The 26,056-nt window shown below is 33.8% G+C and overlaps 1 protein-coding gene and 2 non-coding genes across 13 annotated transcripts in view; all 3 read left to right on the top strand.

The window, feature by feature from the left end:
* Positions 1-26,056, top strand: part of LOC129014712 (zinc finger protein 705A) — a 65,405-nt gene that overhangs the window by 9,332 nt on the left and 30,017 nt on the right. For 9 of the 11 annotated variants that reach the window (XM_054452376.2, XM_054452373.2, XM_063653238.1 and 6 more), the window contains 2 exons: positions 5,249-5,291; positions 6,736-6,770. The gene's annotated coding sequence lies outside the window, so the exon portion shown is untranslated. Of the gene's footprint in view, positions 1-5,248; positions 5,292-6,735; positions 6,771-12,241; positions 12,426-26,056 lie in introns of all 11 variants that reach the window. The other 2 variants (XM_063653239.1, XM_063653233.1) reach the window with 1 other exon arrangement.
* Positions 6,228-6,294, top strand: LOC129014937 (small nucleolar RNA SNORD109A). The gene has a single exon (XR_008494454.2). It is a non-coding gene; the product is annotated as a small nucleolar RNA SNORD109A (small nucleolar RNA).
* On the top strand, positions 10,723-10,785 carry LOC129026637 (small nucleolar RNA SNORD109A). The gene has a single exon (XR_010124113.1). It is a non-coding gene; the product is annotated as a small nucleolar RNA SNORD109A (small nucleolar RNA).

The following is a 26,056-nucleotide window of genomic DNA, read 5'->3' as shown; positions in this document are numbered from 1 at the left end:
ATACAAATGTTCAAATGAATACATGTACGTGAATGTTCATAGCAGCACTATTCACTGGCTGGAGTTCCAGACCAGCCTGGCCAACGTGGCGAGACCCTGTCTCTACTAAAAATAGAAAAATTAGCTGGGCATGGTTTCTCACACTTGTAGTCCCAGCTACTCAGGAGGCTGAGGCACAAGAATCACTTGAACCCAGGAAGCAGAGGCTGCAGTGAGCTGAGGTCACACCACTGCACTCCAGCAAGGGTGACAAAGTGAGATTCTGTCTCAAAAAAAAAAAAAAAGTAAAGGAAGGTATGATGACAATGTCACACAAAACAGTGAATACCAATAAAAAGATAGAAATTATTAAAAAGAACCAAATGAAAATTCTGGAGTTCAAAAGTACAATAACTAAAATTTTAAAATTTATTAGAAGGGCTCAATAGTAGATTTGAACTGGCAGAAGAAACAAGAAGTAAACTTGAAGATAGAACAATAGAGATTATGTTCAAAAGAACAGAAAACATAAAGAATAAAGAAAAACAAAGAGAGTCTCAGAGAATGTGGAACATCATTAAGCATATAAGCATACACATATGGGAGTACCAGACAGGCAGGGGAGATACAAACGATCAGAAAAAATATTCAAAGAAATAATGGCTGAAAACTTCCCATATTTGTGGAAAAACAATAACCTACATATCCAGGAAGCTCAATGAATTCCAATGAGTAAATGCAGAGATTGACGAATGGAAACATCACAGTAAGATTTCTGAAAGTCAAAAACAAGAAGAAAGTCTTGAAAGCAGTGTGAGAAAAATGATTTGTTATTTACAAGGGAACCCCAGGAAGACTAACAGCTGACTTCAGCAGAAGCAATGGAGGCCAGAAGCAAAAGGATAACATATTAAAAATGCTCAAAGAAAAAAGAACCTGTCATCTAAGAATTCTGTACCTGGCAAAGCTGTGTTTCAAAAATGAAGGCAAAATAAAGACTTCCTCAATTAAAAAAAAAAAAGTTGGAGAATCTACTGCTCTCAAAACCCCCTGAAAAGAGTTCTCTAAATACTTAAAGAAGTTATTCAAGCTGAAAGCAAGTGAGCCTAGGCAGTTATTCAAATCAATATAAAGAAGTAAAATGCTTGTAAAGGTAATTATATAAATATAAAAGACAGTAGAAATGTAATTTTCTCTTAAGTGATTTTAAAATAAATTCTATAAAATAATATGTATATAATGTATTTTGGGGTCTATAACATATAAAAGTATAATATATTTGCCAAAGAAGATAGGTGGATGCAAAGCAATACAGGACTAAGGAAATGACTACAGATGGTAGATTAATATTTATTATAATGTCTTTCTTGGCTTATAGCATCAATAAAGGTAATATGTATAATAATACCACAATAGATGGCAAAAAGGGAATAGAGCTATATAGGTGTAACATTTCTGTATAAGACTGAAATTAAGCTAGTGTAAATTAGAAACTTATTTGGGTGAGTTAAGATATATGCAGTAAACCCTAGAGCAACCACTGAAAAAAATTCAAAAAACATAGTGAAAAAAATTATTAAGGAAGTTTAAATGCTACATTATAAAATAATTAGTTAATGAAAAAGAAAGAAGTAAAGAGGAATAGAGGAACAAAAACACATGAGACATACAGGAGAAGAAGAAGAATGACATAATAAACTCAACTATATCAATAATAAAATTACATGTGAATAGAGTAAATATGTAAATTAAAAGGCAGAGATTCCCAGGCTGGATAAAGTCTCCAGGTTTAATATCTCTTTCCCCAAATAAAATGCAGCTTTTTTTTTTCTATGATGTATTTGATCACTGTGCTGGTTTACAAAAGATTTCTAACCTTTCTGAAGTCTTTAAAATCAGTGGCGAAGTGTTCTATCTCATTTCACCCATATCAGAGACTCAAATCCTGAAAAATACCAAGTTGACCTGCCCATTCTTGAGTTCTACTGAATGGTGTATTCCCAGATCACTATGGATATTGCTGTTTACTTAACCAATTACTTTTAGTCAACAAGATTTGAACAATGCTTTTGATTCACACAGCGTGAGACCTAGACTTCCCTCATATTGAAATAGGGGCATTAGCATCCTGGATTCCTGCACCGGCTTTCAAACCTTATGATTCCTGCACTCCGAGAAGGCATGTTATCTGGGCATTGTCCTCTCTGTGATGGGAAAGAACAGTTTTTTCAACAAATGTTGCTAGGACAACTGGATATCTAGATACAAAAGATACTGCATTTATGTTACCAGTTTTCTGTGTCAGTCCATTTTGCTCTGATGTAACAGAATACTGCAGACTGGGTATTTGTAATGGTGGAAATTTATTGGCTCACATTTCTGGAGGCTGGAAAGATCAAGGGGCTGGCATATGATGAGGGCCTTCTCACTGTGTCATCCTATGGTAGAAGGGCAAAGAGAGGATATGGATGGGACAAATATCTTCTTTTATAGGAACCCACCCCTGAAATAACAGCATTAATCCATTGATGAGGGCAGAGCTCTCACAGCCTAATCACCTTTTAAATGTTGCTTTATTAAACACTGTTGCATTGAGGGTTACGTTTCCAACATAGGCTTTTGAAATGAAATGAAAAATTTGACCATTCCCAACTATAGCTTGAAATCTCAATGCTCCTTTCTTAGTATGTGATTGAACATGGATAAGATAATCAGTAACGGTGGATGTAAGAACACTATTAACCAACTTGACTCCACTGGCATATGTAGAACGCAACACCCAACAATAGCAGAATGCACATTATGTTCAAGTGCTTATGAAGCATTATTTTGTATATATGTGTTTTCTCCTTTTTTTGATAAAGTTCGCTAGTAGAGTGCCTGTGTAGTTAATATTTTTTAAAAACCACAGGCTTCTCAATTATTAATTACATCTATGGTTTTTAAAATATTATCTTCATTGATTTCTGCTTTGATCCTTATTCCTTTCTTTCTTTCTTTCTTTCTTTCTTGTACTTAAAACACTTGTATTCCTTTCTTTCTTGTACTTAAAACACTTTTTTAGTGTTTTAAGATGAAAATTGAATTCTTTCATTCATCTACTTTTTCATTTTTAAAAATAACAAAAACATTTAGTGCAATGAATTTTCCTCTAGAACTGCCTTTAAGTGCATATTACAGATTCTCATATGTTGTATATTTTAAAATATATGTAAATATATATTTGCATACAAAAACATTTACATACAAAATATGTATTTACGTATTTAAACATATGTATTTTCTGTTTATATTTTTCCTTTTACTCAGGAGTTAATAGGATATTTTTAAAATTTCTTGGTGAAAGAGCCTTTATGTTATTGTTAGTAAAGTCTATTTTTTTGCATTGTGATCAGATAGTGCAGTTTTTAATATTTCTTGAGTTACTAATTTTTCTTTCCAACCTAATATATAATCAGTTTTTCTGACTATGCCATGGGCACTTAAGAACAATACATATCTTCCATTATCTGTCAAGTTTAATATATAGCCATAAAATCTACACTATTTTTATGTTGCCATTTTTGCCCACTTGATCTGTCTTTTTCTGATAATGGCGTATTATAGTTTTCTATTATGGGATCATCTATGTCTGGTCTCCTTACATCTCATACATCTCATGTTGTTTTTTATTCATAAAGGTGGTTATTATGTTATTTGGTATATAAGTCTCCATAAGGGTCAAATCTTCATGTGTATTATATCTTTTAGCATAAAAAACGTGGCCTTCTTTGTCTTGGTTAACACTGTGGGACTTGAATACATTGTGTAATATAAGAATCACTACTCTTGCATGTGATTGGCATAAAAAAAAGATTACTCCTATCTCTTTTTGTTTTCATATGCCTGATATACTTTCGCCCATCCCTTTATTTTCAGTCTTTTAGAATCCATTTGTTTAGATGCATCTCTCATAGAAAACATATTATGTTTAATTTTGTGAGCCTGCTGAAAATATTTTTCTTCTAGTGGGTGTGTGGAGTCCACTCACGTGTGTGTGTGTGTGTGTGTGTGTGTGTGTGTGTGTAGCCATGACTGATATTTATTTTGTTTGTATTTTCTTTATATTTGATACACCGTTTTGTCACGTTGTAGTCTTTGCTTGCCTATTTATTTATTCATACTTAGGAGAGTTTTTATTTTTGTCGGAGTGTTTACTTTTGTACCTCTCTTAATTCTGTTAGTTCTGTGTTTTCCTAGTTAATCTTTAACTTATGATTTATCGGTTTAGGCGACGTTCTTCAACACTCCCCTATTGCTCATGCAACGTGCTTTCGGTTTTCCTGTTTTTCTTTCCTCCTCCTGTGTTTAGTTGTCTTATTTCTACTTTGTCACAATATAGTGACATTTGTATGCTAGTCTTCTACCCTGGATAAGGAATATACATCTGTCAGGTGGAAGGAATATCATGTTGTATGCTGCTGTCAAATAGATCCTAACATACTTTCATAATCTTTTAAATGATATAATCCAAGTTCACAGTTAACTCCTGACTTTTTATTTCTATCATATTCAGTAGATATATCAGCATTGGCAGCCATCCCACTGAAATATCACTTCACATTTTGCTTAGACCAAAGGGTTCTGAGAAGCTTCTGGAGCTGTTGTGAAAGCCAGTTTCACTAAAGTCAAGTCAGACATCTGCCTGTGCTGCTTTCTGCTATAAAGCTGAATGCAGGAGATACACTGTTAGGAGCATCAGTGTGGTGTGAGGAATGTTTACTCATTGGTAGTAGACTTGTCTGGATCAAGGATAAGCACAAGTATCTGAGATGCTGAGGTGTGGCTGAATGAATGGCCATCTGTTCTATTGCAACGGGATAAATAACACATTCAGAGCAGGCCCAACTGGTGGACTCCTCAATTATCTCACAGTACCACTATCATGTGTCTTTCATTTTTCACATCACAGTGTATTTTCATAAAATCTTTATTGATAGACCACAACTTTAGCATTTCCCATTCAAGATACAACTACTGTGTCACTTGGATGGCTTGGTAGAGAGGAAATTGGCTATTTTCAGAGTAAAGAATTCAAGGAGGAAACAAATTTATAAATGAAATGACGAAGGTGATGAGATCAAGCAATGCTGATGTTTGTAGCAAGGAGTAGAGGGCTGAGATGTCTGTATGATAAGAAATTATAGTGGAACCAATCCTGTGCTGTATTTTTTATTAATTTAGAGCATTCTCTGATCTGATTTATTTTCTATGTGATATTTTGCTGCAGGTTAAAAGCTGAAACAACTTCAAGGAAACTTCAGGGAAAAGAGGTGAGCAGCCGCTTCGGTACTTTTGAAATTCTTTGTGTGTTCTGTGGGCAGTGATGTCAGAACATCAGGGACTGTGAGTTCATTATTTCAGAGGTTTAAAGGAGAATATTCTTTCGGTAGATAAATTTCCCCATGGGTGTCCCTACCTTGTTCAAGGATTCCTTATTATTGTTTCTTCTCTTTGTTTAAATCTCTTTTTGAAATGACCTAAACAACTGTGGAGAATCATTGACATATTTCCTTTTTTCACTGTTCATGATGGGTGAAAATAATCTTGTAGTGAAATTCAGATGTTCTAATATTTTTTTTAAATCTTTATCTGGCACATTCATAACATAGATGTTTCTATACATATTAGTACTGTAATCATACCATATATTATTCTGTTACCTCACTCCTTAAACTTTTAGTTGATTAAAGAGTTTTTATGAAGTTCCCCAATAGATTTTTTTCTTTTTTGAGACATAGTCTCACTCTGTTGCCCAGGCTGGAGTGCAGTGGTGTGATTGTGGCTCACTGCAACCTCCCCCTCCTGGGTTCAAGCAATTTTCCTGCCTCAGCCTCGGATTACAGTAGCTCGGATTACAGGTGCGTGCCACCACGCCCAGCTAATTTTTGTATTTTCAGTAGTGACGGGGTTTCACCATCTTGGCCAGGCTGGTCTTGAACTCCTGACCTCGTGATCCACCCGTTTTGGCCTCTCAAAGTGCTGGGATTACAGGCTTGAGCCACCGTGCCTGGCCAGATTTTAATCTAATTTTATTAGAGCAATTCAGTCATATGTTTTTTCATGCTGTGTATATGAGAGTTCCATTATTCAGATACTAAACAAATGTCTACTGTACATTTACCGTGCTCACTGATGATGCATTAGATAACCATGCACAAAAGAAGCCTGGCTGGGGAAATGCTTATTTGTTGGGAGGGTGCATGTTTGGATCGATGACGAGAATAATTGTCTGAGGATGCTGAGGGACTCATTCCAGATGTCAATCTGAGGTCCAGATGTGCGGCCCTCCAGTAGGACAAATAAGACTCTCAGAGCCTGGCTCTATTTGGGAATCCCTCGGTGACAACATGGTACCCCTGTGAGCATGCCTTTTCCATCTCTCCGAAGAGGGCAGTAGCATCCTGTCTTATGAGTCAGTATGCCCTTTAGTATGCTTAGTGACCCAAGACTTGCTTTAATTGTAGATAGATACTTACATATAGGATATATTTCTTAAGTAACAAATGAAACACTTTAGAAGATTGAATTAAGGGTCAAGCAACTGTGATATGTCTGAAAATCTCGTTAATGTTGTGCTGAAAGAAGGAAATATGGCATGCCTCTATTAAATAATGACAGTGGAACCAAGTTTAGTGCTTTTGTTATTTTTACTGCGGAGTATTTTCTAAGATTATGTTTGCTTTTTTTTTCTTTCATGTTTTGCTGTGATACAAGGCCTGGAATCTGATCCTCTGCTTCAGAGAATAGGGGTGAGTAGCTAAACCATTATCTTTTGAAATTCATATGTCATGTGCTGTTTGCTAGGTCTTTAGGTCATTTTGTACATCTTTTCAGAAGCTTATTGGAGGACATTTTCATGATATGTCCTTTTCCTCATTGAGACCCTCACCATGTCACCTACACTATTGAATCCTTATCATTTCTCTTTTAATTTTAACTCTCTTTTGCTTTTATGGAAAAATGTAGAATTTAAGAGATTTCATACTGGAGCAATATGAAAGGCAATTTGAGAGGCAATATGAAAGGCAATTTCATATTGGAGCAGAATGTATTGTAGTGAAATCCAGGTGTGCCAAAATATTAACAGATTTTCCTCATCTGTTTCATTATTGGGGTTTCAGAATAGAGACTCCATGGTTCATAATATCTTTGTGGTCATACTACATTATATTTCTGCTTCTCATTTAATTATTAAATATTGACTTGAATTAGTCTTTTTCTCATTGTTGCAACAAGGTAAGTTATATAGGAAATTTTCTTCTCTTGATGGCATGTCTGAGATAATCATAGATATAAGACAACTGGCTGGTTTCTAGAATGCATATAATTTTTATTTCTTGATCTGTGTGTGAGTGCTTGCTGTGTTTGCATCATGCAAATACATGAGCTTTACAATTTTAGTGTATGCATTTTTCTACATGTATATTATTCTTCAATAGAAAGTAAAAAAACTTATCAAACTAGTCAAAATATTGGTTAATACATAAAAAAAGTCTCAAGTAGATTGTGTATTACATGGTGCTTATTGATTGACGCCCTCATAATAGATCAAGTGGGTTCTCTCTTTAGCACAGGGCTTTTTAGCAATTCATGTCATGAGTAGTTACTCAAGTATTTTTATTTTCACACATTTATATTTTTTCTATGCATATTCTTAAATTCTCTTATACTTTTTTCTCTGTTATTAAAACATGCTGAACAATCTCAAGTCTTAAAGACTGTAGTATTGTCTCTACATATTCATGTATTTTGGTACTCAATTCTTTATACTTTCTTTGATAGATCACTTGAACTGGCACATGTCTCTTGTTTTGCAGAGAGGGAATTAATGTGATACCTTCATGCTTTTCTATTCTATGTGCTACATAATTGAATATACAAGCAAATATAGTTGTTAAGATTTAGTGTGATTATTTCTACACCACATGCAAAGAAGTTTCTCATAGATCTTAATAGAGGCCCACATGCATTGTACAGTTTAGAATTTGGGGAAATATTGATGAAGTTGGGTAAAGTTTAAAGCCAAAAGTCAGAACAGTGAACTCCTTGCTTAAGGATTTCCTTGGAGATTACTTAGTCAATACACAACTGATAAATTTAAGTGCTTTTCACCTTTTGAGTTCTTGACTACTAAAGCTAAAATGTGTTTCAACTTTTAATCCTGCTTCCCTAATTTTCCCTTTTTTAGTTTAAGATCAAATAGCTCCAGCCATAAATTACTGCCAAGAGTAACCACTTCATTTTAAGAAAGCTTCACAATATAGAAGAAAATAAAATTATTTATGACAGATGTATTTTTAACCTTTTCCCCATGCTTTCCAGAGGAAATATGTTTAACCATCTGCCCTATATTAGAGAAAAACTTTCTATGCTAATACAAGTATCTATCAATCCATTTATCTTTCTATATAAGATGTATTGATCATAACCAATTAATTTTATTGTAAATGAGCTTTAGATTTGACATTTTGGTAGTAATATATGTTGTACAATCTCCTGAGGTCCTATAGGTCTTGAAGTCTCTATGTCAAAAACTATAGATGTGCCAGTGTCCTCAGTGAATGTGAAGGACACCACATTTTCCTTAGCCATTTCTTGTTTTCATAATGATGGTTATCAACATTTTGCTACTGCAAGATACCATACACTTATAATCAGAATATGCCAGTTTGTATGCACTCATGCCTCTGTTTCTGTAGAGCATTCCTAGAATGAGTAATGCTGGAAAATTAGGTCCATGTAATTTCTTTAACGAGTTATAGTCAAATCATGAAATATTCAGGTTACCATTATTTCAGTAATGTATTAGAATGTCAAGGTAAAGTTATCTATATTGTATATATACACACATCGTAGATATAATTTATACAACATCTATATTTATACAACAGATATATATTTATTTATATATTTATACAACATAAAATATATTTTATTAAACGAAATATATTTTATTGTTTAATATAGATTCTTAAGTGATAAATATGTTTAACATTATTAAAATAGGTTAAAATAAGTTATAGTTAATACAATGAAAATTGGCAGTCCTTTTACAAAACATATGCCATAACTATAACATTTATCACTGACAGTCATACCAGGATAGTCTTTTATTTCCAATCACTTAAATATTCCTAATTGCAAAAAAAATTTGAAGACTAAAATTCAGAAGTTTTGAAAGAGCCATTGCCTGGGTAAATTATACAGGTTTCAGTTTTATTTATAATAATTTTGTATATATTTATAAATTAATGCATGATAAATTAATAACTTGTGATACGCAATGCAAAGATGACAGTGAAAGGACAAAATTGATTAGATTGATAAAGTCCTGTTAACATGAAGAAATTGACCAGGATACCATCCACACTATAAAGTTAGAGAAATTTATCAGGAAAATTCTCTAAAATACTCTTCTGAATTTTAACATTGTAACAGGAATTTTTAAAATTTTGGTGTTATGTGTGTTTCCTTCCAGATAATTTGAACAGATTCATATTTGCTATTTTTAAAGCCATATCTTTGTCCTTAGTGCTGGCAATGTATTCTTCAGAATGAACAAATAAGAAATATGTAAAAGCCATAAGTGAAGGTGTCAGGTTGAAGTAGTCAATCAGTTATGCAGAACACAAAGAATTTTATCTCGTATAATGTTTACATAGCTTTATAGAAGGGTGCTGAAAGGGCTATAAAACATGGACATTATTGTCTCATTGAAAGGTCCAATAGGTACTGAAATTCATGCTGTTATTTTTAACCAACCACCCTATAAATGTTGTATGGCTTATTTAGATGAGAGCCCAGGTTGTGTGTGTGTGTGTATGTGTGTGTGTGTGTGTGTGTTTGAACTTGACAGGGAAGCAAGAACATCAAGTTGCCAATACACTCTGTCTATGGTTAGAATCATGCTGAAAACATGGCTCCCCCAGTTCTGGAGTGAGCCCATAGATCAAGCATTCCCAGAAGACATAGCAGGCTCAAATCCCTGTGTACACAATATTTCATGATTATCTTATGTCAGTACTTTCAAAGTATAGAGTTTGTGTGAAGACAAATCCAATATCATTTTTCTTGGCTAGCCTATATGTGTGGTAAATCCATTATTTATTTACTTGCTTCCTGAAAATTACAATCAGATTAAGAAACTGCAGCAAAGTGGGTATGATGAGATAGAGATTGAAGTGTAAGCTTATGTTAATGTTGCCCTTGGTTTGGATAAACACATCTAAGAGAAAAACGGAAAAACACACATGGCAGGGAAGCCTTGATGGAGCCAAAATATGGGATTGTATGTAGTAACGCAATCAATAGATGGGCATTTGGCAGTAATATTATTTTTCAAATATGGATAAAAATTGCTTAGGAGAGTAAAGAGAGACAAAGTTGAAAGCAGGTTTATAGTAGGTATTGTTTTAGTATTGATCCCTTTTTGCTCCAATAATCAAAGTGATAAATATTGAAAATTGATTCATGCAGCATTACTTACTCCATTCTAATTTTTATATATGTCAACAGTGCCATCTTCCAAACTGTGCTATCTCCTTCAGGAGAAGTGACTCTGCTGAAGTTTATAAGGTTGACATATTGCCAGCTTCAATAACGTAAAGCTGAAGTGTATACTGAATTCTTAATGCAAATAACAACTCTATTGGAAAGTAACCCAGTTATAGAAGTGCTAATTTGTCAGGAGCTGCCTTACCAAGATCATGATGAGTACAGTTATCTCAGGATTCTGAAAGATTATTTTCAGATTTCAACTAGTCTAGCTGAATGTTCCTTAATAGAAAGAGAGGACTTTTAGAATTGATTCAATATGATGACCTCCTGAATTATCTCACATAGCCCATATGTACATGCCTTTCTTTTCTCTCAGAAAATGGCACTGTCATAATAGCTTTCTTACGCAGACTTCACCTTAGAGTTTTACATTAAGGGAGGGGTCTGGTGTTTCATTTATTTTGAACTATTTGTTGATTGTGTATAGTGCTTGAGTAAAAAATTGAATATAGAAACATCTAGAATAATTTTTTTTAATGATCAGGTGTTTATAAAGTGAATTATTAGTGTCAATAATGTTGGAAAGTTTTAAGAGAATATAGGAAACTTGAACATTACACAATTACATTGGGACCAAATTGTGGGGTCTCATTACATTTAATATTTATGTATTTTTTCCAGTTGATTTGTGTGCTTTTTTTCTGCATGTTTTTGGCAGATAGAATGGCTATAACAAGTAACAGCATGTCAGGAAATAAAAATAAGCAGAGCCCTATTCCTTTAAAAATCTTCATTGGTAGGAGGGCCATAAAATAAGTCTTAATATGTTTAAAGAATTAAATTCATGTAAACCATGTTATTTTAATTCCACAATGATATTGAATTAGAAATAAGAGGAATATCTCTTGAAAATCTCCTAAATGTTTGGAAATTTAAATTAGCATTTCTGACCTATTTATTGGTTTAAAAAGATACAATGAAGGTAAAATTGAAAAGTCTTTTGAACTGAATAAAAATAAAAATATAGAATCTAAAACTTTATGGGATACTGATAAAACAGGATATAGGGAGTAATTTACAGCACTGAAATGCCTATATTAGAAAAGAAAAAAGGTTTTAAATCAGTAAATTTGTATTTTACCTTAAGAAACTTAGAAAAGAACAAATTAACCCAGAGTTAAGTAAAATAAAGGCACTAATAAAGATAAGAGCAGAAATCAATGAACTATAAAACAACAAAACACAGAGAAAAATTGAGATTATCCAGTCTGAGCAACAGAGGTGGGAAAAAATGAAAACTGAGCAACAAAGAACTGTAGGACAGCGTCTCTCATACAAATGGATGCATACACTGGAGCCCTAGAAGGATGAAAACAGAAGGAAAGAAAACTTCCCAAATTTTATGAAAAACATTAATTTATATAGCCGACATGACCAATAAAATCCAAGTAAGATAATCTCAAAGAGATCAACACCTATACACATCATGGTCAACGTGTCAAAAGACACTGAGGTGATCAGCAAGGTGGAGTGGTTGAGAGAGGGTAAAAGCAGGAAGGAGAGATGGGGACTCACAGCAACCCACAGTTGAAACTGCCATAGATCCTACCAGTTGCTTCATGGACTCCATCAGAAGCCCACCTATAAGCCACTTGGGATGCATCACTCCCATCTTGCCAACAAAACCCCAAGTGCTCCAAATGCCTCACTCACTCTTTGGCAGGCTTCCCAAGTGCACTCCTGTGAAAAGCAAGTGAGAATCTCTGCAAATGGCTTGCAAGCACATATTGACAGCCGGCTCCACTCTGTAGAACTGGAAGAAAGCTCACAAACATGAGAATTTGAGGACACTACCCTAAAAAAATGAGACTTCAGCACCTGGCCTGGCTTTATGCAACCTAGAGAAGGTAATATGGTTTGGCTCTGTGTCCCCACCCAAATCTCATGTCAAATTGTAATCCCCAAGTGTTGGAGGAGGGACCTGGTGGGAGGTGATTGAATCATGGGGGTGGACTTCCCTTTTGCTGTTCTTGTGATAGAGTTCTCATGAGATCCAGTTGTTTTAAAGTGAGTAGCATGTCCCCCTTCACTCTCTTTCACTCCTGCTCCACCTTGGTAAGACGTGCTTGCTACCCCTTTGCCTTCTTTCATGATTGTAAGTTTCCTGAGGCCTCCCACCCATACTTCCTGTACAGCCTGCAGAACTGAACTGTGAGCCAATTAAACCTATTTTCTTCATAAATTATCCAGTCTTAGGTAGTTCTTTATAGCAGTGTGAGAATGGACTAATACAGAAGGCATACAACCTTAAGAATTTGCCCCCTTGAGGGAACAAGATGTGTGGAGCAGGTTCATCCATAGAAAATGTCTGAGAGAACTTCAAAATCCCTAGCCTGACTAACTGATGAAAGTGTTTCTTTCCAAGGCCAGTCAATAAAGACCACAGTGGGTGACAGTTTCTTTAAATGCAAAGGCAGCAGCACAATAATTCAAGAAACATGAAAAATCCAGAAAACATGACACCACCAGAAGAACACAATCATTTTCCAATAACCAACTCCCCAAAAATGGAGATGTACAAATTGGTTTATAACGAATTCAAAACAAGTATGTTAAGGAAGCTCAGCAAACTAAAAGGAACACCAATAGACTACTCTGTGAAATCAGGAAAACAATTCATGAACAAAACTAGAAATTCAAAAAAGAGAAAAATTATCTTAAAAGAAAACCCAGACATTATGGAGCTAAAGAATACAATGCATGAAATGAAGGAGCGTATCAACAGCAAAGTTGATCAAGCAGAAGAAAAAAAATTTGTAAACCTGAAGACTGGCTATTTGAAATTATTCATCAGAGGATTAAAAAAAAAGAATGAAAAGAAATAAAGAAACCTACAGGATGTATAAAACACCATCAAGAGAACCAATATAAGGATTATTGGAGTCATAAAGGATTATTGGAGTCATAAAAGAAAGGGCAGAAAACTTGTTTAAGAAATAATGGCTGAAAACTCTCCAAATATAAGAAAAGATATGAGCATCCAGGTATATGAAGCTCAAAGATCCCCGTACAGGATACATTCCAAAAAGACTTCACCAAAACACATTATAATCAAACTGTCAAAAGCAAAATCAAGACAATGGATAAACCAGTGCAACCACCAATCACTAAGAGGGAGACAGGATTCTTATGTTATGATTATTATTTACATATAATTTCAGTAAATGTTATTGGAAAATTTATAATGTTTTAAAAAAAGAAATTTGAAAGCACTGAAAGAAAAGAGACTCATCACATACAGGGAACCCTTTTAAGGCTATTAACAGATTTCTCAGTAGAAACCTTACAAAATGGGAGAGAGTGGGATGAACTATACAAGTGCTGCAAGGAAAAAAATGCCAACCAATGCTTTACCTGGCAAATCTGTTCCTCAGAAATGAAGGAGAGATAAGAACTTTCCTAGACAAACAAAAGCTGAGGCAGTTCATCACCACTAGACCTGCCTTACAAGACATACTAAGGGGAGTTCTTCAAGCTGAAATGATATGGCACTAGTTAGTAATATGAAATGATAAACCTCCCTGGTAAAGGAAAGTATATAGTCAAATTTAGAACACTTTGATACTATAATGATGGTGTATAAATAATTTTACTGTACTATGAAGGTTAAAAGACAAACATATTAAAAATAAACCATAGCTGCAATAGCTTGTCAATGCATACTACGGTATAAAAAGATGTAGATTAGAGCATTAAAAACATAGCATGCAAGGGTAGGGAAGTAAAAGTGTAGTTTTCATGTGTAATCAAATTTGATTTGTTATCAGCTTAAAATAAATTGTCACACCTATAAGATGTTTTATGTAAGTGTCATGGTAACTATATAGTAGATACACAAAAGAAAAAGAGAAAGAAATCAAAACATAACACTACAGAAAATCATCAAATTACAAAGGAAGACAGCAAGGGAGGAACAAAGCAAGTAAAAAGAGCAAGAAAAAATTTAACATAATGAAAGTAGTAAGTCCTTACCTGTCCATAATTACTTTAAATGTAAACTGATTAAATTATCCAAACAAAAAAACAGAGTGGACAAATGGATTTTAGAGACAACAACAACAACAACAAACACCACACACACGCGCACACAAAAACACCCAGACCCAACTATGTGCTGCCTACAAGAGATTTACTTCCACTTTAAGGATGCATACAGGCTGAAATTAAAAGAATAGAAAAAGATATTGCATGCAGATAGAAACCAAAAGAGGGCAGAGGCATCTATACCTATAGCATACAGAAAAGATTTTAAGTTAAAAACTATATCAAGAGGCTAAGAAGGTCAAAATGGTGAAGTAGTTAATTGTTCAAGAAGACATAACAATTGTAAATATTTATACACCCAACATTGAAGCACCTAAATATATAAGGCAAATATTAATACGTATAAAAGAAATATACAGCAATACAGTAATAGTAGTGAACTTCAGTACCTCCCTTTCAGAAATGAACAGATAATCCAGACATAAAATCAACAAGGAAACATTTAACTGAAACTTCACTTTAGACCAAATGGATCTAACAGACATTATACTGAACGTTTCATCCAACAGTGGCAGAATTCACATTCTTCTCAAGCACACATGGAACATTCTCCAGGATAGATTATATATTAGATCACAAAATAATATTACAAAATTTAATAAAACTGAAATAATATCAATTATTTTTCACCACAATAGTATAACACTAGAAATCAATAACAAGATGAAAACTGCAAATTTACAAATATATAGAATTAACATACTCCTAAACAACCAATGGGTCAAAGAAAAAAATCAAAATAATTTTGTGACAGCAAAGTAGAAACACAACATACCAAATCAAACAGGACACCGCAAAAGCAGTTCTATGAGGTAAGCTTATATTGATAAACACATTTTAAAAAATATTTTAAATAAACAACATTACATCTCAAGGAACTACAAGGAAGAAAAAAAAAACAAGCCCCATGTTATCAAAGGGAAGGAACTAACAAAGATCAGACAGAAATAAATGAAACATAGACTAGAAAAACAATACAGAATATTAATAAAACTTAGTTTTTTTTTAAATAAAATCAACAAAATTTTAGCTAGACTAAAAAAAGAGAAGACTCAAATAAAATAAAAAATGAAAGAGGAGACATTACAACTGATACCACAGACATACAAATTAAGAGAAAACTATATGCCAACAAATTAGTTAACTTGCAATGGGTAAATCCCTAGAAACATACAACCTACAAAAACTGAATCATGAAGAAATGGAAGATCTGAACAGATCAATAATGAGTAAGGGAATTGAATCAACATTCAAAAATCTCACAAAAAGAAAAGCTCAGGATCAGATGGCTTCACTGGTGAAGACTACCAACCATTTAAAAAAGAATTAATACCACTCTTTCTTAAACTCTTCCAAAAAATTGAAGAGGAGAAAACACTTTCAAATTCATTATAAGAGGCCAGTTTTCCCTTGATATCAAAGATTTAAAAAGAACACTTTGAGAAAGGAAAATTACAGGCCAAAAACCCTGATAAATATAGATGCAAAAATACTCAGCAAAATACTAGCAAACCTAATTCAGCAACACATTATAATGGCATACATCATAATCAAGTGAGATTCATGCCTGGGATGCAGGATGGTTCAATATAATCAAATCAACAAATGTTACACTACTTTAATAGAATGAAGAATAAAAATCATATGATCACCTCGATGGTTGAACTAGTTTACAGTCCCACCAACAGTGTAAAAGTGTTCCTATTTCTCCACATCCTCTCCAGCACCTGTTGTTTCCTGACTTTTTAATGATCACCATTGTAACTGGTGTGAGTTGGTATCTCACTGTGGTTTTGATTTGCATTTTTCTGATGGCCAGTGATGATGAGCATTTTTTCATGTGTCTGTTGGCTGCATAAATGTCTTCTTTAGAGAAGTGTCTGTTCATATGCTTTGCCCACTTTTTGATGGGGTTGTTTGTTTTTTTCTTGTAAATTTGTTTGAGTTCTTTGTAGATTCTGGATATTAGCCCTTTGTCAGATAAGTAGATTGCAAAATTTTTCTCCCACTCTATAGGTTGCCTGTTCACTCTGATGGTAGTTTCTTTTGCTATGCAAAAGCTCTTTAGTTTAATTAGATACCATTTGTCAATTTTGGCTTTGGTGCCATTGCTTTTGGTGTTTTAGAGATGAAGACAGTGTGGCAATTCCTCAAGGATCTAGAACTAGAAATACCATTTGACCCAGCCATCCCATTACTGGGTATATAATTCATGCTGCTATAAAGACACACGCACACGTATGTTCATTGTGGCACTATTCACAACAGCAAAGACTTGGAACCAACCCAAGTGTCCAACAATGATAGACTGGATTAAGAAAATATGGCACATATATACCATGGAACACTATGCAGCCATAAAAAATGATGAGTTCATGTCCTTTGTAGGGACATGGATGAAGCTGGAAACCATCATTCTCAGCAAACTATCGCAAGGACAAAAAACCAAACAGCATATGTTCTCACTCATAGGTGGGAATTGAACAATGAGAACACTTGGACACAGGAAGGGAATCATCACACACTGGGACGTGTTGTGGGGTGGGGGTAGGGGGGAGGGATAGCATTAGGAGAGATACCTAATTTAGATGACAAGTTAATGGGTGCAGCACACCAACATGGCACATGTATACTTATATAACAAACCTGCACGTTGTGCACATGTACCCTAGAACTTAAAGTATAATAAAAAAAATCATATGATCATCTCAATAGATTTAGAAAAGCATTTGACAATATTCAACATCCTTTCAGGACTAAAAACTCTCATTAAATCTGGTATAGAAAGAATGTGCCTCAACACAATAAAAGCCACATATGACAAACCTGGAGGTAATATACTCAATGGTGAAAAGTAAAAAGCTTTGACTCTAAGATCAGAACCAAAACAAGGATGCCCATTCACACCACTTATATTTAGCATAGTAGTTGAAATTCTAGCTACAGCAGTTAGGCAAGAAAAAAGGCACCCAAGTTGGAAAGAATGAAGTTAAATTGTCTCTGTAGATGACATGATCTTATATATAGAAAACACTAAAGACTCCGCCAAAATGCTGTTTTAGTTAGAGCTTAAAAATAGGATTCACTAAAGTTGCAGGAAACAAAATCAACATACAAAAATCAGTTGCATTTCTAAACACCAAAAACAAGTTATCCAAAAAATTAAGAAAACAATCCTATTTGTGATATCATCAAAAAATAAAATACTAAAGAATACCACAGAAACTGAAAATAAATGGAAATAAATGGAAAGATAGCCTATGTTCATGGATTAGATGAATTAATACTGTTAAAATGTTCATACTATCCAAAGCAACCTACAAATTAAGTGCAATTCCTACTAAAATTCCAATGATATTTTTCACAGAAATAGAAAACACAGTCCTAAAGTTTGCATGGAACTGCAAAAGACTCAAATAGATGAAGCAATTTTGAGCAAGAACAGCAAAGCTGGAGACATCACACTACCTAACTTCAAATTTTATTAATCAAAACAACATGGCATAAAAACAGAAAGACCAATGGGACAGAATAGAGAGCCTAGAAATAAACTCACATTTATAGAGTCAACTAATATTCAACAAAGGAGCCAAGAGTACACAATGGGGAAAGTACACTCTCTACAATAAATGGCACTGGGAAGACTGAATATCCAAATGCAAAAGAATGAAATTACACCCTTATCTTACACCATACACCCAAATCAAATCAAAATTGATAAACAGTTAAACATAAGACCTGAAACCATAAAATCTTTAGGTGAAAACTCATTGACATTGGTCTTGGCAATGATTTTTTTGATATGACACCAGAAGGACAGGCAACAAAAGCAAACGTACACAACTGGGACCCTAACAAACTAAAAAGCTTCTGCACAGCAAAGGAAACAATCAATCATCAGAATTAAAAGGCAATTTGTGAAATGGGAGAAAATACAAACCACATAACTGATAAAGGGTTAATATCCAAAAATATATAAGGAATGTATAAAATTCAATAGAAATAAACAAACAAATAATCCAATTTTAAAATGGGTGAAGAACCTGAATAGACATTTTTTCAAAGAAGACTTACAAATAGGCAACAAATTTGAAAAAATGCTTGACATCACTACTTATCAGGGGAATGCAAATCAAAGCTCCAATAAATACCACCTCCAACTATTAGGATGGCTGTTATCAAAAAGTCAAAAGAAAACAAGCTGGGGGAATGTAGAGAAAAGGGAAAAGAAGATCCTTATACACTGTTGGTGTGAATTTAAACTGGAATAGCCATTATGGAAAACAGCATGGAGGTTCCTCAAAAAATTAAAAATAGAACTACTATATGATCCAGCAATTTCACTATTGAGTATATATCCAAATGAATTAAAATCACTGTCTTGAAGAGGTATTTGCACACTTATATTTATTTCAGCATTATTCACAATAGCCAAGACATGGGATCAACCTAAGGGTTCATCAGTAGATGATTAGATAAAGAGAACGTGGTATATAGACACAGTGGAATCTAGTGTTCAAAAAGAAGGAGCTCCAAATTTTAAAATCCTTTAAAAAGTTAAACTCATAAAAACAGAGAGGAGAATGGTGGTTTCCAGGAACTGGAGGGTGGGGGAATGGGGAGATGTTGGTCAAAAGGTACAAACTTTCAGTTATAAAATGAGTAGGTTCTAGAGATCTAGTGTACAACGGTGGTACTATAGTTAATAATAATATTTTGTATACTTGAAATTTACTAGGAGAGTAAATATCAATATTCTTAATACACACACACAAATAGAACTATCTGAAGGGACTGATATGTTAATTATCCTGATTACAGTAATCATTTCATGATGTATAATGAATATCAAAACAATAGTGTACATCTTAAATATATACAATTTTGATTTGTTAATCATACTTCAATGAAGCTAGAAAAAAGATGTAATTTTTAAAACAATAATAATATACATTGGGGTGAAGGAATTGACCTATGTTGGAGAAAAGTTTTTGTAAACTATTTAAATTAATTGTTATCCATTCAAGCTAGATTAAATTGTTAATTTAACTGTAATACTAAGGCAACCACTAAAAGCGGCTTTAAAAAATATAGCACTTGAGGCTGGGCACGGTGGCTCATGCCTGTAATCTCAGCACTTTGGGAGGCCTAGGTGGGTGTATCACAAGGTCAGGAGTTTGAGACAAGCCTGACCAACATGCTGAAACCCTGTCTGTACTAAGAATACAAAAATTAGCCGGGTGTGGTGGCACGCACCTGTGATCCCAGCTACTCAGGAGACTGAGGCAAGAGAATCACTTGAACCCGGGAGGTGGAGGTTGTAGTGATCACACCATTGCACTCCAGCCTGGGTGACAGAGGGAGACTCCATCTCAAAAAAAAAAAAATATATATATTTATATGTGTATATATATATATGTGTATATATATATATGTATATATACACAGCACTTGAGCCCAGAAGTTCAAGACCAGACTGAGCAACATAGCTACACCTAATTTCTCCAAAAATGTGTATATATATAAAAATATATATAACATATATAAAAAAGATATAATATATATATATAGTAGATGAACAACAATGGTATTTAAATGGTACACTAGAAAATATCTGTTTAACAAAAAGAAAGCAATAGTGGAGAAATATAAGAACAAAACCACGTAAGATTTATAGAAAATGAATAGCAAATTGGTTGGCCTAAATCCTACTTTATAATAATTATATTAAACATAAATGAAGTAAATACTACAATCAAATGGCAGAGATTATCAGAATAGAGAAGAAAAATCCAAACCGTAATTCAACCTTATGTTATCTGTATTTAGAATATTTAGAGTCAAGACACAAATAGATAGAGGTCCATGTGGGTGTGAAAATATTTACCATGCAAAATGTAATTAAAATAGAGCTGGAGCAGCTATACTAATATCTGACAAAATATACTTTAACAAAAATTGTTGCTAAAGACAAAAAAGAACATTTTATAATGATAAGACACAACAATTATGAACATATACACCAAACAATAGAGCCCAAAATATACAAAGCAAAAACTGCTAGAATTGAAGAAAGATAGAAAAATCAATGATTACAGTTGGAGGTGTCAATACCAAACTTTCAGTAATACATAGAACAACAAGTCAAGAGCAAAAACGCAATAAAAAACTACACATTATCATACAACACCTTAATATGACACCCAACACTAGCAGAATACACATTATTCTGAAGTGCACATGGAATATTCTCCAGGATGACATATATTAGGCTGCAAAACATATCTTAATAATTTAAAAGAACTGAAATAATACAGCACATGTTCTCTGACTGCAAAATATTATATTAAACCAATTACAGAAGAAAATGTGGGAAATTCACAATGATATGGAGATTTAAAAATATTTCAAAGTAACCAATGAATCAAAGAACAAATCACAAGATAAATTAGAAAATATTTTAGATGAATAAAACTGAAGAAACAACATAGCAAAATTCTGTGGTTGTAGCTAAAGGGGTGCTTCAAGGGAAATGTATAACACCATATCCCTAAATTTTTAAAAAATCTCAAACCAATAACCTAATTTTTCACCTTAAGAAATGAGAGTGAAAGAGCAGACTTAACCCAAAGTAAATAGAAGGAAGAAATAATGAAGATTAGCATGGAGATAAGTAGTGAAAATAAAAACAATAGAGAAAATTAATAAACTTGAACGTTGGTTCTTCTGATATATCAGTAAAATTGACGTATTATTAGTTAGACCGAGAAAGAACAAAAGAGAGAAGATTCAAGTTACTAAACGTAAATGAAAGTATAGATATCACCTTGCAGAAATTAAAAGAATTCTAACAGTATATTGTGAAAAAGTGAATGTCAAAAAATTAAATTATATGAGATACACAAATTCCTCTAAAGGCACAAACTACCAAAGCTGGTATAAAAACATGAATACACCATTTACAGTTAAAAAGACTGAATAAGTAAAATTTGTAAGAAGAAATTGAATAAGTAATTTAATTTTCAAACTCTAATCCCAAGACCAGATGTCTTCATTGGTGAATTTTACCAAACTTTAAAAGAATTAATATCTATTTTTCACACACTCTTTCCAGAAAATAGAAAAGGAGGGAACACTTTATAACTCACTGTATGAGGTCCGTATTACCCTTATACCAAGACCAAAGACATCATAAGAAAAGAAAGTAAAGACTTACGGTTTCTGCTCTGATATGTTTGGAAGTCATCACTACTATTGTCACAAAAAAAATCTGAACAAACTAAACTCAACGATTTCTTAAAATAACCATAGAATTGAGGTAACGGGCGAAAACTGGAGATGTAGGCAAACACACAAAAAATCAGTTTATCTGGGGCAGAAACTGCTGAAACCAGCAACTCCTATGAACACGTAAGTGGTAATTGACGAATTTCTGGAGACTGAATGTGGACTAGATTGAGAGTTAAAAACTCCTAAGGGCCCAGTTTTTGAAGACCCCGCACACTTTTGTAAACTAGACATCCAAGAGCCCCAGCAAGTTTCTCACAGTGAAGACTGCAGAAAAATCCCCTGATGCTTCAGATAGGAGGAAGGGAAAAGCAACCATTATGAAATAAGCCCAGGGGACAAGTAGTTATTTTTAAACACTCTCAGAGCATTTTCTTTCACATGGCAGGGGGCTCCCTGCAAGGGAAGCTACTTTGCCTGAGCCTTGTCTGATCTAGGAGAAAAGCAATTGCATGGCTCAAGCTCCATCTAGCCTTTCTGATTCATAAAAGGGAAGCAAAAAATAGGTTAAGAAACTCTTCTGAAAGTCACGACTCAGATTTATTTTATTTTATATTTATTTATTTATATTTTTTGAGACGGAGTCTTGCTCTGTTGCCCAGGCTGGAGTGCAGTGGCGCGATCTCGGCTCACTGTAAGCTCCACCTCCCGGGTTCACGCCATTCTTCTGCCTCAGCCTCCCGAGTAGCTGGGACTACAGGCGCCCGGCTAATTTTTTTGTATTTTTAGTAGAGACGGGATTTCACCGTGTTAGCCAGGATGGTCTCGATCTCCTGACCTCGTGATCCGCCCGCCTCGGCCTCCCAGAATGCTGGGATTACAGGCGTCTAAGAAGTCAAAATGAAATGCTAGGAATAAAAACCTGCAAGAAATGAAGAATGCCTGTGATGGGTTCCTCAGTAGACTGTACAAGGTCAAAGAATCAGTGGATTTGAAAATATGTCAACAAAAACTGTCCCACTGAAATACAAAAGAAAAATAGAATTTTAAAAACATAACAGAATCTCCAAAACAGTAGGACAATTACAAAAGATGTAATGTGCATAATGCAAATGACAGCAGGAGTATAAAGGGACAAGGGAATAGAAGATCTGAAGTAATAATGGCAGAGAGTTTTCCAAAATTAATGCTAAACCACAGATACAGCAAGCCCAGAGAACACCAAGGAGGAAATTTAGTAAAGCGACTGCATCCAAGCATGTCATATTCAGACTGACAAAACCAAAGGTGAAGAGAAAATATTGGAAGAAGACAAAGAGGAAAATAAATATCAAGAAAATACATACGAAATACATCATACATACATAAGAAATACATCAGACCATACAAGCAAGAAGAGAATGGAGTGAAATGTTTAAAGTGTTAAAAAAAAACTATCAATTTGCAATTCTGTATCCAGTGAGATTATCTTTCAAAAGTGAAGAGGGAAATGGCAGAGTAGTCATCTCCAAGACCTATGGTTTCCCTTCACAGAAACACTGAAAAATATGAACAAAAGTGGTCAGAATCAACTTTCTAAGAATTCTATAAAATGGTAAATGTTTACACCGGTAAAGCACATGCTGAATTGAGAAGGCAACTTAAAAAGGTGAAGAAAACTTCGTATTATTTTTATGTGTCCTTGCCCCACGTCCTTCCCTACCTTAGTCTTGAAGATGGCGGCCCACATTTCCAGTGTGGGACTCTGGTTCCTGTTTCCTGGTTCAAGAGGGAGAATAGTAGACCTTACTTTTACTCATTATTATTTCCTTCTTTCTGAATTCCTTGGGTTTATTTTGCTCTTCTTTCTACTTAATGAAATGAGAACTAAGATTATGATTTGAGACATATTTCTAATGTAAGCATTTAGTGCTATAAATTTCCATCTCAACACTGCTTTAGTCACATCCCACTAATTTTTATGTTGTAATTTCACTTTCATTTAGTTCTATTTTTAAATTTTTTCTTTTTATACTTCCTCTGACTCACAGATTACTTAGAATTGTGTTGTTCAGTTTTCAAGGATATTGTAGATTTTCCTGTTTCTCTGTTGTCTAATAGTTCTGTTCCATTTTGTACAGATAGCCCATGCTGTATGATTTCAATTTTTAAAAAAATTGTTGTGCTTTGTTTTATGGCCCAGATATGGTCTGTGCTGTGAATATTCCATGTTATTATAAAGTATGCCTGTTATATTATATATATATTTTATATATATAATTATAAAGTATGCCTGTTTTGTATTGTTAGCAGAGTATTCTAGAAATGTCAATGAGATCTTGTTGGTTGATGGTGCTCTTCAGTTCTATATCTTTGCTAATTTTTTTTTTGCTTAGTAGCTATATGAGATTCTGAGAGAGGAAACTGAACTCTCCAACCATAATTGTGGATTTGTCTATTTCGCCTATCAATTCTATCAGTTTGTGCATCACATATTTGAGGCTCTGTTTGGTGCATACGCAAGTGGAATCATTGTGCCTTTCTGGTGGCTTGATTATTTTATGATGATATAGTGCCTGTCTTTGTGGTATTTTTATTTACTCTTAAATCTACTTTGTGTTATATTCATATACCCCTTCTTTTCTTAAAAAAATTGTTTGCGTGATACATCTTTTCCATTCTTTTAATCTCAGCCTACCTGTGCCATTGAATTTGAAGTGAGTTTCCATATAGAGAACATACTATTGAATCATCATTTTAAAAATTCCTTTTGCCAATCTTTTTTATACTGAGGTAAAATTCACATAAAATTTATCATTTTAAGGTGTACAATACAGTGACATTTAGTAATACACATCTTATGCAACGTTAACTCTACCTGGCTCCTAGATGTTTTCATCATCCCCAAAAGGAAACTTCATACTAATTAAGCAGTTAATTCTCATTCCTTCTCTGGGCCACTGGCAACCACAAACCTACTTTTCTGTCTCTATGAATTTACCTATTATGGATATTTTGTATAAATTGAATTATACGATAAGTGACCTTTATGTTTGGCTTCGTTCACTTAGCGTACTATTTTTCGATATTCAACCATGTTGTAGTATGTATCAGTTTTATTTGAATAACTCGGTTCTTTTTGTTGTATAGTTAAAAGTTGATTCCTAGGTCATAATGATAATTCTATGTTTAGTTTATTGAATAGCTGCCAAAGTTTTTCCACAGTGGCTCTGTCATTTTAAAATCCCACTAGCAATGGATGAGAGTTCCAATATCTCCACATCCTTACCAATACTTATTATTTTATGTTTTTATGATTATGGTTTTCCTAGTGGATACGCAGTGGTATCTCATTGTGTTTTTGGTTTGCCTTTCCCTAATGACTAACGATGTTGAGCATCTTATAATGTACTTGTTAGCTATTTGTGTTCTTTAGAGAAATGTCTATTCAAGTGCCTTGCCCATTTTAAAAATTGAGTTGTCTTGTTGACTTACGAGTTCTTTAATACAGTAAACTCTTATCAGATATGATTTATAAGTATTTTATCCCATTCTGTAGGTTACCTTTTCACTTATACCTTTTCACATAGACCATTATGCACAAAGGTTTTCATTTTGATAAATCCAATTTATCTGCTTTCGTTGTTGTTTTTGTTGTTTGTGCTTTTGCAAAACCCAGTGTCATGAGGTTTTTCTCATTATCTTTGGAGAATTTTATAGTTTGGGTCTATACATGTAGATTATTGATCTAATTTCCATTAATTTGTGTGTATGCTATGAGGTAGGGGTCCAAATTCAATTTTTGCATCGAATTGAAAATTCATATTTTCAATTTCAAATTTCAACTGCATATTCAGTTGTTGCAGCACAATTTGTTGAAGAGATTATTCTTTTCCACAGGGAATGATCTGGGACCCTTGTCAGAAATCAATTAATCATAGATGTATAGGATTCTTTCAGACTTTAGATCTTGTTCCATGAATATACCTATTTTTATGCCAGCACTGCAATGTTTTTATTACTGTAGCTTTATCATAAATTTTGAAATCAGGAAGTATGTATCCTCCAAGTGTGACTTTCATTTGTTAGACTGTTTTGAGTATTTGGGGTCTTCGCAATTCCATATGAATTTCAGAATTGGCTTTTCATTTAAAAAAATGGTAGTTGAGATTTTCATAGGAATTATATTGAGTCTACAGATCACTTTGGGTAGTATTGCCATTTTAAC

The sequence above is a fragment of the Pongo pygmaeus genome, chromosome 16 (genome assembly GCF_028885625.2).
Source record: "Pongo pygmaeus isolate AG05252 chromosome 16, NHGRI_mPonPyg2-v2.0_pri, whole genome shotgun sequence".
NCBI classification, from domain to species: Eukaryota; Metazoa; Chordata; class Mammalia; order Primates; family Hominidae; genus Pongo; species Pongo pygmaeus.
The sequence above is the reverse complement of the archived record's forward strand: the minus strand, read 5'-3'. Positions and strand labels throughout refer to the sequence as shown.